The 13,674-nt window shown below is 42.8% G+C and overlaps 1 long non-coding RNA gene across 1 annotated transcript; it reads right to left on the reverse strand.

Annotated features, from left to right (window-relative positions):
- Window positions 1–4,296: 4,296 nt before the first annotated feature.
- On the reverse strand, window positions 4,297–13,364 carry LOC116665676. Its single transcript, XR_004322307.1, has 3 exons — window positions 13,276–13,364; window positions 7,937–8,050; window positions 4,297–4,389 (listed from the first exon to the last, which is right to left on the reverse strand). It is a non-coding gene; the product is annotated as an uncharacterized LOC116665676 (long non-coding RNA).
- Between the last annotated feature and the right edge of the window lie 310 nt (window positions 13,365–13,674).

The raw sequence follows: 13,674 nt of genomic DNA on the forward strand, positions 1-13,674 counted from the left end.
CAGAGGGGGCGGTGGGGAGGGCTGTGGGTGGGGTGGGCTGGGGAACGACACACCTCGTTAGCACCCCTCTCACCACCTGGCAAGCATTCCGCCCTGCCCCTCACTGTAGCCACGCCCCGGGGCCTTAAACTACCTGATAGTCACGCCCATCAGCCCTAGCACTGCCCTGTCCTATCTAATACGGCCACAAGTGTTTAAGGTCTGCTTTGAATCCCTGCAGAGCAGTACATCCCACCTCCCCTCAGCCCACAGGACTAGGGGAAGTGTACCCAGAGATGCCCTCTGTTTGGGTCACTGAACTCACTCTAGCTGCTGATAGGAGCCAGAACTGATAATAGCTTGTCAATATTCAATGTGTCAGACCAACCTGACCGACAGATTATCAGCTCAGGCCACGAAGAAGCCAAAGCCCTTACAACAGCTTTAAGGGATCTTGCTCCTCATTCCTCCTCTGCAAATTCTTTTTTAATTATTATTACTATTGTGGTAAAATATGCACCACATAAATTTTACCATTTGAACCCTTTTTAAGTGTATATATAGTTCAGTGACATTAAGTATGTTCACAGTATTGTGCAACTGTCACCACTAATCCATTTCCAGAAATATTTCATAATCTTTGATAAAGAGAAAACAACAGGCCCCCAGTGGAGTCGCTTGTGCTAACCCCCAGGTCAGCCAAACAAGACCTAATCGCTAACCTGACTGCAGTTTCAGCCCCCGCGATGTAACCCTCACCCGCTTCACCCACGATCGCGTGGTCAGCACTAGTTAGGTATTCCACCCCACAGACCCTTCCATTCCCCTTAGAGGGTGGCTTTGCCTGAAACAATGCATTCTTTGCTAACAATTTCCTTCTTTTCCCCCTTTCCACCTTTAAAAACCTTTCCTGGGTTGGAGTTATAGCTCAGTGGTAGAGCTCGTGCTTAGCTGGCGTGCACAAGGTCCTGGGTTCAATCCCCAGTGCCTCCATTAAGGGTGGGGGGGAAGGGAGCTTGGACTTAAAAAACAAACAAAGACAGCAGATAGGAAAGGCCCATGTCTTTAGGGGAAAAAACACAACAACAAAAAACACCTTTCCTTATTTCCATCCCAGTGGAGTACCTTTGTATTCCTGGATGGAATGCAGCCTGATTCATAAATCATTGAATGACGTCAACTTGATCTTTAAATGTACCCAGGTAAGTTTTTGTTATTTAACAGATTTGGTGGCAGTGGTAGGACTGAAGGAAACTTGCAACAGCTTTGGGGACAAGAAACACAGGTGTGGTACCCCTTGCACCGTTTGAGCTGACCGTCTTTCTCGACACCTCCACTTCCAAGGGCCCTGAATGAGTTCCTCTTGGTTCTGAGCTCTGCTCTGTTTGGGTTAAGCTCCCGATCTAATTGGCTTTCCAGTTCATTCCCCATTTGTCTGGAATCACTGCTTCCATGTTAGGAAATATTGGTGACAGTTACAATTTGCCATTTGTCTGGAATCAGCCTGTAGTTTCCATTCTTTGCTGGTTCAGCCTTTCCCCCCATCCCCAGTTCCACGTTGTGAATTGCTGGCGGTGACATAGGATCTTTTCTTGTCCAGGATCCAGTAACGTCTCTGGATTATTGCCGATCTATTAACGTTCATATGTTTGTTTGTCTTGTCTTGTATTAATAAAGGCTGTTGCTAAGTGAGATCGCAGAGGCTGAAAAGCTGCAAAAATTAGTGGGTATGGATCGAGCACTTAAGAGCTGTTAGAGTGCCCACCACCAAACCCAAAGACACCATGGTAGGATAAGTTGGTCAAAGAATGGGTTAGATTGACACTAGGTCACCCGCCAACCTCAAGAAAATTTCCATGTGATGAGGTACACTGGAAGACACCACACAATCCCCCACCCAGTGGCAGATCCTTTTTAAAAGGTGTTGATTTGGCTCCAAACAACCCAAAGACTTAGTTATTGGGATTCTCAAATCCTAGAGTCAAGCACACCATCTCCTAGCATACCTGCTTATCTGATGTCTAAAAGCCATGGTTCTGGGAGCTATAAATATGCATTAAAAATGGCAAAATCTTACTAAAAACAACCTAGAATTACAATGGAGGAACGTTCCAATTAGACAAGCTCATTTACTTAAGAAGTGCACTTGAAAGTAAGGGTTCCCAAATTAAACGAACAGAATGGGATACCTATTTTAATTGGTATGCATGAACTTCCAAAACTTTCTAAAATAAGAAAGTTTCTTTTGTATAGCACAGGGAACTATGCTCAATATCTTGTAATAACCTTTAATGGAAAAAATATGAAAACGAATATATGTATGTATATGCAAGACTGGGACATTGTGTTGTACACCAGAGATTGGCATATTCTAATTGACTGTACTTCAATTAAAAAAAGATTCCCAAATAGTTTTATTAAAAGACTCGTTACAAAAGGTTAATGAAAAATCGAAGCACACCAGAGGTACCAAAAGCCAAAGGCAACAGGACTGATGGGACCCCTACCACTCCCCTCCATCCTTCTTTACCTGAGCGCTCACATTTTACCCATTCTCGGTCTGGACAGCCTTTCCACTCTAAAGAGACTATTACACAGTTACTTTTTAAAATAAAATGATCCAGTGTTGCAGGTGAACTTCCTCAGAAAGCTTTCTCTCCTTGGAAAGACTGAACTAAGGGTCATCGTTAAAAGAATTTCCTAAACCCAAGGAGCATCTCCAAAAGTTCTGTTGAAGAATTTAGAATCCTTATCGAGGCCTCTGACCCCAGGTCTCCAGATCTTTACCAGCTTCTATATATGCTGGTAGGACCTGGTGAAGCCCCAGAATGGATGTGGGAAGAAGAATGGCATCATCTCAAGGATGATATTCAATATCCTTCATCTCTAACATGGTCTTCTGATGGACCAGAAAAAGCCCCCCTTAGAGCAACTGAGCCTAGAGCCTTCCCTGCCCACACTGGCTGGTCTATTCCTCCAACACGCAAAGAGAGGAAAGATGAGTCTGTGGCAGATTTTAAAGCCGGTTTGGAAGCTCTCTTCTTATGGAATTTGGGATTCCATGTAATAAATGAGGTCACCCAATCTGCTTTAGCTTCCCTATTAGTGGCTGTCCGTTTCAGTCTGGATGCCTTTAACTTCTTTTCCTTGCCTAATAGCTCTGGCCAGGACTCCTAGTGCTACGCTACACAGAAGTGGTAAAACTGGCATCTTTGCCTTGTTCCTGATCTTAGAGGAAAAGATTTTGGTCTTTCACCATCGAGGATGATGTCAGCTGCAGGCTTTTCATATACAGCTTTAACTACGTTAAGGTCGTTTCCTTCTATTCCCAGATTGTTGAATGTTTTTATCGTGAAAGAGTGTTGAATTTTGTCAAGTAGTTTTTCCGCATCATTTGACATTATAATGTGTTTTTCCTTCATTCTGTTACTGTATTACATTAACACATTAATCTATTAATGTAATGTATTGTATTACATAAATAATTTATAATCTATAAATAATTAATATACACATTTGTCTTTTAAATCCTGTAGAAAATAAAAAATGGAATTACAAAGCAAGATTTAAATCATACTGGCCTTTACATTTGCCTATATTATCTTTATTGGAGGCCTTTATATCTTCATATGACTTTGAGTTCCTGTTTAACTTAATTTTATTTCATCCTTAATGACTTTTAGCATTTCTTGTGGGGCAGGTTTGGTGATAATAAACTCCTTTAACTTTTGTTTATCTGGGAAGATGGTGATTCCTCTGGCTTAGGGGATAAAAGGAATAGAGTGGGTGCTGGCATGACGATTATTTTGAGCTGAAGTTGAGAACCAACAAATACAGGAGACGCTTTCTCTCAATTCCCCTTATCTGCCTAAAAACAACAGATCCTCAAAAAACAAAAATAAAAACAAAAACCTCACTTGTCATATATCACCTCCCTAGGAGTTTCGTCAACCAGGGAAAACTGACTCATCCCAAGAGAGAAGACTAGACTGTTAAGTGAACATGTTACCCAGACAGATACTGTCACAAACGATCAAATTGCCTATCTGTTCTCCTAAGGGCCAGTTTATCTTTCATAAGCATCATTTGCTCTCCCGTAAGTGGCCTTCTCTCCCCCTTTCCCTTCCCCATTACGAAGGCATATAAAGCTCTCAAATCTCACTGCTTTTTTGGATACTCTTTTTTTTTTCTGATGCCCCTGTGCACATGAAATAAAAAATTAATACATTTGTATGCTTTTTCTCCCATTAATCTGCCTGCAGTCAATTTATTTTGCAGACCCAGTCACTGGACCTAGGAGTGTAAAAGAAAAGTCTTCGCTCTCCTGTGGTTTCCTGGCAATGGGAATGAGATATCATTGGCTGGAACATTCTGCCCACTCCGGAGGCTGCAGCCGAGAGATCCTGGGACCTGACGAAGGCAGCAAAAGGTAAGACTTCTTTTCAGTCTCCTGGGTCTCAGCATGAGGTCTGATCAAACCCAGGAGTACAAGTCTCTACCGTATTTCCCCTTTCTAAACTTACATTAGCTGGAGAAAACATCTGTATGAATTAGTTCTTTGGGTAGAACAACTCATGTGATTTTGTCTTGAGTACTCTGGGTTTTAATTCATCCTTTCCCTTCCAGAGATGGTCATTGTGTTCTATTGCCTCTGTCTCTTGTGGTTTATATATATATATATGTGTGTGTGTGTGTGTGTGTGTGTGTGTGTGTGTTATTTATATGTTATTTATAGTCTTGTTCAGATTATTTTCCATTATAGGTCATTATAAGATATTGAATATAGTTCCCTGTGCTATACAATAGTTCCTTGTTGGTTATCTATTTTATATATAGTAGTGTGTATCTGTTAATCCCAAACTCCTAATTTATCCTCCCTCCCCCCTTTTCCCTTTGGTAACCATAAGTTTGTTTTCTAGGTCTGTGAGTCTATTTCTGTTTTGTAATTAAGTCCATTTGTGTTTTTTTTAGATTCCACATATAAATGATATCATATATTTACCTTTCTCTATCTGACTTCACTTAGTATGATAATCTATAGGTCCATCCATGTTGCTGCAAATGGAGTTACTTCATTCTTTTTTATGGCTGAGTAGTATTCCATTATATATATATCTCACATGTCTTCTTTATCCAGGCATCTGTCAATGGACATTTAGGTTGCTTCCATGTCTTGGATATTGTAAATAGCACTGTTATGAACACTGGGGTGCATGTGTCTTTTCAGATTAGAATTTTCTCTGGAGATGTGCCCAGTAGTGGGATTGCTGGATCACATGGTAACTCTACTTTTAGTTTTTTAAGGAACCTCCAGACTATTCTCCATAGTGGCTGCACCAAATTACATTCCCACCAACAGTGTGGGAGGGTTCCCCGTTCTCCACACCCACTCCAGCATTTATCATCTGTAGACTTGTTGATGATGGCTGTCTTGTCGTGTTGATCATCATTAGGAGAATCATAAGGTAGAACAAAGGCAAAGGGTCGACAAGCCTGTCATTGGAATTGGCCTCACAGCCTGGTGTGTTTACAGTTCTCATCAAACTGGCATCGAGCTAGATAAACTTTGCTGTGTGTCACCCATTTAAAAAAAAAAGATGAAAAATTCCTCTTTCATCTCCTTTTGTGTCCTGAGAGCTTGGCTTTGTAAGCAGTGAGAACACTGGCTCTGGTTTCCAGCAGCTGGGGGGTGCAGGCTGCCCGGCTTGCCTCCAGTGGCTGCCCAACAGGGTAGGAACTCCAGATGCAAAGTGACAAGCAGCACTTTCTTTCTCTGATGCCAGCTCTCAGGGGGGTCCCTCTTAACGAGGAGTCCCAGGCCACCAGAGGCTCTCTTGTCTCTAACCGTGTTGTCTTGTCAGTGCTGGGACAATCCCATCCCAGTGTCACCTGCCTGTATTCACACATGACTAGGTCTGTGACTCAAGGTGTCTCATTTGTATGGGAGACCGGAGACATGAGTTTTCATAATCAACATTTTTACCCCCCATGGCAACAAGCATCCTTGCTTCCTTGAGCAATTAGTAATGGAATGGACACACCTTCGAGAGGGAGGGTATAACTCAGTGGGAGAGCCCATGCTTAGCATGCTTGAGGTCCTGGATTCAATCCCCGGTATCTCCATTAAAAGCAACAACAAAAAATCCTAATAAATAAATAAACCTAATTACTCCCCCCCAAAAAACACCCTAAACAAACAAATAAAAAAAGATATACCTTTGAAGTATAATCAATGGCCAGATGAGGGATCCTTTGATTTGTAAAAACTTTTACATTTTAAAAAAAGATTTTAGAGAGCTCTCATCAAAAATAAATGGTCTATGGGTACCAAGATCAAACTGATAGAAGGACACAAAAGAACGTTCTGGCTAGACTTAGGGACTCCTTTAACAAGATTTAAAAAACAGAAATCAGACTTAGAACAGAAATTAAAGAGGGGAGGGTACCGCTCTGTGGTAGAGTGCATGCCTTAGCATGCCCAAGGTCCTGGTTTCAATCCCCAGTACCTCCATTAAAACAAACAAACAAACCTAATTACCTCCCCCTCAAAAAACAAAAAAATAAATAAATAAAATCATATCCACAGCCACCATGAATTCCTTCTCCACCTCTCTATCTGCCCCTTTACCCTCACCCTCCTGTCCTTAACCCTTCAAAAGATCTTTTGGATCTCTGGGTCCCTGCCCCAAATCCTCCTCCCCCAAATCTAACCTCACCTCCTCAGCAAATTCCTTTAATTCCTAAAACTCCTTCAACTCCTCCAGAAAAATCCTTCAAACACCTGGCTGCCATCCCTTTCCCTGCAAGAATTCCAGAAGGCATTCTGGCCTGATCTCTAGACCCCAGGGACGGAATGCAGATTACTTATGTAAATGCTGAGAGTCGAGGAAGAAAATCTGGTAGAGGGGGACTGGCTTGACATCCCTGACAACCCCCACTACTGCCCAGGGCTCTGTAATCAAAACCCATCCGCTTCAGATTTTCCCAGGCAAAGTGCTTGGGGAATGTATCCTGGACCGCAACCAAGAAGAGTCCATGTCTGAACTTGCCAACTACAAAGCCCTTTTGTTCCCACTTTCAGAAGATCCTACCAAATTTTGAGAGGAGTTAGAAAGATTAGTGGCCACATAGAACCCCGCTCATAGGGATCCTGACCAGCTTTTAAGGGGTGTTCTTCCCACCCGTGATTATACTGTAGTTATATGCCAAGAGCTCCTGGGGAAAATTCCCCCACACTGGGGAAACTGGTGGCCAGATCCATTCCCAGGCCCTCCTGCAAATGACCAGGAAATGACCCAGGTGGAGGCTCATATTCAAGCCCTGATAGGAGTGACGCTAGAGGTCTTTCCTTCAAAGGTGAACTGGTCCAAGGTTGAATTGTGGGCTCAGAAGGAAGACGAGCATGCAGCCCAATGTTCACAGCAGCACTACTTACAACAGCCAAGACATGGAAGGAACCTAAATGTCCATCAACAGATGATTGGATAAAGAAGTTGTGGTATATATAATGGAATACTACTCAGCCATGAAAAAGAATGAAGTAACGCCATTTGCAGCAATATGGATGGACCTAGAGATGATCATACTAAGTGAAGTAAGTCAGAGAGAGAAAGACAAATATCATATAATATCACTTAGAGGTGGAATCTAAAAAAATGACACAAAATGAAATTATTTACAAAACAGAAAGAGACTCACAGACATAGAAAACAGACTATGGTTACCAAAGGGGAAGGGATGGGGAGGGATAAATTAGGAGTTTGGGATTAGCAGATACAAACTACTATATACAAAATAGATAAACAACAAGGTCCTACTGTATAGCACAGGGACCTATATTCAATAGTTTATAATAACATATAATAAAAAAGAATCTATATAAATGTATGTATGTATGACTGAATCACTATGCTGTACACCAGAAACTAACACAACATTGTAAATCGACTATACTTACATGGATATATCTCTGTGGAAGGTGTTACACAGACTTTTCTAAGACACACTGCATCAAACCCAGAAGCTCCAGAACACAGAAATCTTTTCAGTGCTTTGGTTGGAAATCTTCGCCCTGATATAAACAAGCAAATCCAAAACAGTGCAGTTGGCGGGGATGGACAATCTCTCCACGTTATCACAGAAACTGCTTCTCAATTCTTTTAAAATAGCTTGCAGGAAAGCAGGAGGAAAAAGGAATGAAAATCAACTCTGACCTCGTTTTACTTAGTTTCATTGATCAGTATAAGAGGATGCATTTGAAGTTCATCTTTCTCGAATATTGAAGTAAAGAAATTTAAATGGCTCTTTAATCTGCTAATTGGTGGCCTATAAAAACACATTCAGTCCATGATTAAAGCTTTTTACCATTGCAGAACAAACAAACAAACAAAACAATCCTTGCTTACAAGGTACTTATGAAAACAGAGTTGACTCCAGGAGTAACTCAAAGTCCGCCCCTTTCTGTCACCAGCCGCAGAGCCTCCCCAGTTTGTCCCAAGCCAACTGCATATGCTATAAAAAGCCAGGACGTTGGGAAAACAGTTGTCCTGCCCTAAAAATTAAGGAAAGCTTAAAAAGCAATCATTCTAGAACCCTGCACCCTCAGAGGGTCCGTTCTCCCGCTTCTGCGGGGCAGTTCCCCATGGAGGACAAGGTCAGTCTATCCTCAGCCACACCCCACCACCCACCATTTAAGTTAAGAGAGAGGGTGGGGAATTGGATTTCTTAATGGACACTGGTGCAACTTTTTCTACCATTGGCTCGGAGGATTTATCTCCACCCATCACCGCCTATTCCACTCCAGCTGTCAAGTCTCTGGGCAACCTGTCTCACTGCCTTTGTCTCAGACCACCCTGCTATTCTCAGACCTTCTTTACCTCCACCACGCCTTTCCAGTTTCTGCTTCCTCACTAGCAAGTCTTTTAGGTAGAGATTTGCTATGAAATTCTATTGTCACAATACAGTGCAATGCAAAGGGCATTTTAAAAAAAGTTTCAGTCTTTATTTTTTTTTTACTAAAGTATAGTTGATTTATAGTATTATATTAGTTTCAGATGTACCACATAGTGATTCAATATTTTTGTAGCTCATACTCCATTTAAAGTTATTATACAATATTGGTTATACTCTGTGCTGTACAATATATCTTTGTATTTTATTAATTTATTTATTTGTGTTTCTTGGGGTGGGTAATTAGGTTTATTTGTTTACTTATTTTTAAAGGAGGCACTGGAGATTGAACCCAGGACCTCGTGCACTCTACTCCCCCATCTTATTTATTTTATACATTGTAGTTTGTACCTCTTTTAAAATTTTTATTTTTATTTATTTTTTAAAATTTTATTTTATTGAGTTATAGTCAGCTTACCAAAATTTTTATTTTTAATTGAAGTGTACTTGATTTACAATGTTATTTCAGGTGTACAGCAAAGCCATTCAGTTACACATGTACGTATGTGTATATATTTTTTCAGATTATTTTCCATTATAGCTTATTATAAGAAATTGAATGTAGTTCCCTGTGCTATGCAGTAGGTCCTTGCTGTTTAGCTATTTTATATATAGTAGTGTGTATCTGTTAGTCCCCAACTCCTAACTTAAACCTCCCTACTTCCCCTTTGGTAACCCTGGTTTGTTTTCTTTGTCTGTGAGTCTATTTCTGGTTTATAAATAAAATTTGTATTGAAAGGGCGTTTTTTATGTCCCTCCCAGCAGAGTGAACCTCTTAACTTCCTATTTTCCCTCATAGAGACCTATCGTGATTTAAATTCCTCTGAAGAGGACGCAACCTTAAAAGATGTCCTGGTGGGAAGGTATAGCTCAGTGGTAAGGCATATGCTTAGCATGCATGAGGTCCCGGCAATTCCCGGTATCTCCTCTAAAAATAAATAAATAAACCTAATTACCTCCCCACAAAACAAAACTTAAAAAGAAAAAATAGAGTACATGAAATTAAAAGAAATATTACAAGCTCTCTTTTCCAGCAGGGTGCCCTTATCTTTACTTTCTTATCCTGCAACATTCCAGTGTCGCCTGTAAAAAACAGAAGGGAAGTTTGATTCAGAAGCGAATCAAATCTGTCCATGTGTACAAGACAGAAGAACTGTAAACTCTTGCAATCTGTCACCACCCCAGGGTCCCTCATCCAGCCGCTACCGGCCCATCAATGCCCGCTGACGCAACCTGGTTTACAGGGATTGACCTCCGCTCAAAGTTCCTTTCCTTCCTATTGACCCTTGACTCACAGTTTCTCTCTGCAATTAAGTTCAGAAGAAGAGAAAGAACACGGACTCATGTACCTCACGCATGTGGCATTTCCCTCCATATTATCCCAAGTCCTTAGAGCTGACTTTGGTTCTGGGGACTTTACTTCGGGCCCCACCCTTGGTCAATACGAGGCTGGTCTCTCATTCTGTAACCAGACGAGCGGGTGATGTTTTCCGGAGGGCGCTAGTGACACAAGACCAGAAAGCTTTCAGGTCTAAGCTTCAGTGAGTGTGAACCACTGCCACTACTCAGGACCTGTGATATCACAGGGGACTCAAAAACTTACCCCCCAAAGCCTTAAATTACTTCTGTCCAGGCCTCCCCTCAAATCAAAATAAAACAGCTATGCAAATCCTGGGGCAGCTGGCTTCTGCCGCCCATGGATTCCTATTTTTGCTGCCTTTGTTCAACCTTCATTTGCCCTCGTTCCAGATGCTACTCTGAGCCCATCTCCCAGCCCTCAGAGGCATGGACCTCCTCTGAAACATCAAATGAGCATTGTCCATACCCCAAGCTCTCAACTGACCTAATTTTGACAAAATTTTTTCACCTCTACTGCCATGAAGATGGTGGAATAGCTTCAGGTATTTTAGCACAAATTTTTGCCTCACAAATACATCCTGTAGCATATTTCTCAGGTTACTCGGACCCCTATGGCATCACGCACGTCCCCAGGCCTGCCAGCAGGAGCCAGGCCCCTCACACTGGGCTCCCAGCACCTCTGTTCCGCCCCCTGCTGCTGTCTCTGCTCCCTTACACAGTCTTGTGACTTGGAGCCTCTCTGCAGAGTGGCAGACCTACCAACAGAACCTGGGTACCAACCCCGCCATCATCTTCCATTGCAGTAACGCTTTGCGTCTGTCTTCTCTGCTATCCCTCTGAGACAGGAGGGAAGAGGGCAGGGCACAACCATTAAAAGAATGACACAGCAATTAGCGCCAAGACGGCAGAAGAGTCAACTCCCAGTAGAACTTGAGCTTCATTATCTGCTCATTGTAATATATTAGCTAAATGGTACTCCCAGAGGTGCCATGACTGTTTCAAGAATGACCCTAAAAGGTCAAAAAGTGGGTGATGGCCCAGTTCCTGGGAATCCCAGCCCCTTCTCCAAGGTAGTTGGAATAATCCTCCCACTTGTTAGCATATAAAGTTACCAAGCCCATAAAAACTAACAACCCCAGACCCCGAGGTCGCTCTGTGGCTCTCTTGTCTTCTGAGACGCCTTCACTCTTGTCTATGGATGTAGCTCTCTGAATAAATCTACCTTCACTCTACTATGGCTCGCTCTTGAACTCTCTCCTGCACGAGAGAGAAAGCCAAGGACCCTCACTTGGCAGGTAGGTCCCAGGGACTCGCTCAAGGCTTGGGACATGGCCATCCTCTTGTGCCCCATTTTCCTGTATCACCTCCCTGGTGATGGAAAGCCCCACTCCATCCACACAATTACAAAAAATGAAACTACAGAAATGGTCTCAAAGCCACGAGAAATGGCCTCAAAACTAGAGAAAGGGTCTCAGTGGTCTTAGACATCCCCTCTGACAATCCAGACTTACTTCTATTTTTCCATGGTTCTTGTAGATGAAATTCCTGGGGAGACCTAATACGCGGGTCATGCCTTAGCTTCCCCACAGGAAGCACTGGAGGCCCGTGCTTTGCCTGCTATAAAATCAGCCAAGCAACCAAGCCAGAACTCATAGCTCTCCCAAGAGCTTGCACACTGTCAAAGGGGAGAACTGGCAGGATGCACACCGCCTCCAGATGTGCTCTTGCCATCTGCCATGCTGCTGGCACACACGGAAAATTCCCAAGATTCTTAATCTCCGCTGGTACCCCATGGCCAACGGGGATATGCTGCCTTACTGTGGGCTAATTTACCTTCCTGTTAAAATCACTAGTGTTCACTGTGAAGCCTACACCCAGGAGATTGACTCTCCATCTCCAGGGAAGGACAGAGCCCACAAGGCTGCTAGACACACAGCCAGAAAGGGACCACCCCAACCCATGCCTTCTCCGCCTGTTTTGGGTAAAGGATCAATGACCCACGGTCCTCGGTGAAAGAATTCACAGGAAATTCTGAAATCACAGCACATGGCAAGTTTTTATTAGTTAAAGAAACAGCAGAGAGGGACAAGACCTCTGTGGACAGAGAAGAAGCTGCATCTGCAGGTGGTTTTAAGAGCTTTTTTTTAATGCCCCTCCCCTACTGTGGAGTTTTTCCAGCTCGCAAGCACGCATGCTCACTCATATCCCTTGTTTGTACAAGGGAAGGAAAAGAGAAGGGGGCTGTAAACCAGGGCCCCAGCACATCTGGTTTATCTGTCTTCAAGGTCTTTTGAATCCCTTGTTTTGAATTCCTCATCCCCCTGCCTGACTTGCCCTGACTGTTCACCCACATCACACCCACTATATAAACCTGCCTTTATCTCCGACTGATCCTATCAGCTGGCCAGGCAAATGCCCCACAATCTGAAAAAGACAAATGGATACAAAAGGGGGCCAAACAGGAAGTCCTGAGGATGTAACATACAGCACGGTAGCCACAGTTAGTAAGACTACAGTGCACACTTGAAAATGGCCAAGAGAGTAGATCTCACAAGTCCTCACAGGGAAAAAACTGTTTTGTAACTATGCGTGGTGACGCATGTTCACTAGACTTACTTTGATCATTTCACAGTAACACAAATAGCGAATCATTATGTTGTGCAGCTGAAACTAACGTAAAGCAGTAGGTCAATTGTACCTCAATTTTAAAAAAAAAGAAGGGAGCCAAACCATCGATGGAGTATACGTTGGGCCAAATGGAGTTCTTGTGGCCCCCCTTTCATTTTTTTAAATTGAGCTATAATTCATCAGCCCCCTTCCTCTGACCTTTTGGCTGGCCTTACCTCCCATGAGGTGGGACCTGTGTGTGGATGGGGGACAACAAAGCAACTAAAGGACAAGGATTCTGCTCCATCCCAACCCGGCCCAACCTTGTATCCACAAAATTTCTGACCAAATTATTTCCCGATGCACTTTTGGGAATCTCACCAGATCTCTGGAGAACAGCATATCTCAGGAAATGTTCCGAGGCCCACAGTACCTGTCCCTGCATCCCACACCGATTCCGTAGATCGACCTCAGGCTTCAGGCTATTCCTGGCATTTGCTAATAATCTGCATGTTTACTGGAGGAACTGGATGATATCCAATTAGGTGTGCCAAAGCTATGATGGTGGTAAGGAAATGAATAACCGAGATTATCCCTCAGTTTGGCATTCCTCTACAGATTGAGTGGGCCAAGGAACTGTGGAAATAAATAAATAAAATTTACAGCGGAAACAGACTGCTTTGCAAAAACTCTGGGACACACCTTAAAAGGTCATACCTTGTAAAACCCTCAATCATCATCAGGCCAAGTGAAACATAAAAATCTTAACACTAAAAAGGA

This window comes from Camelus ferus, chromosome 9 (genome assembly GCF_009834535.1).
Source record: "Camelus ferus isolate YT-003-E chromosome 9, BCGSAC_Cfer_1.0, whole genome shotgun sequence".
Lineage (NCBI taxonomy): Eukaryota > Metazoa > Chordata > Mammalia > Artiodactyla > Camelidae > Camelus > Camelus ferus.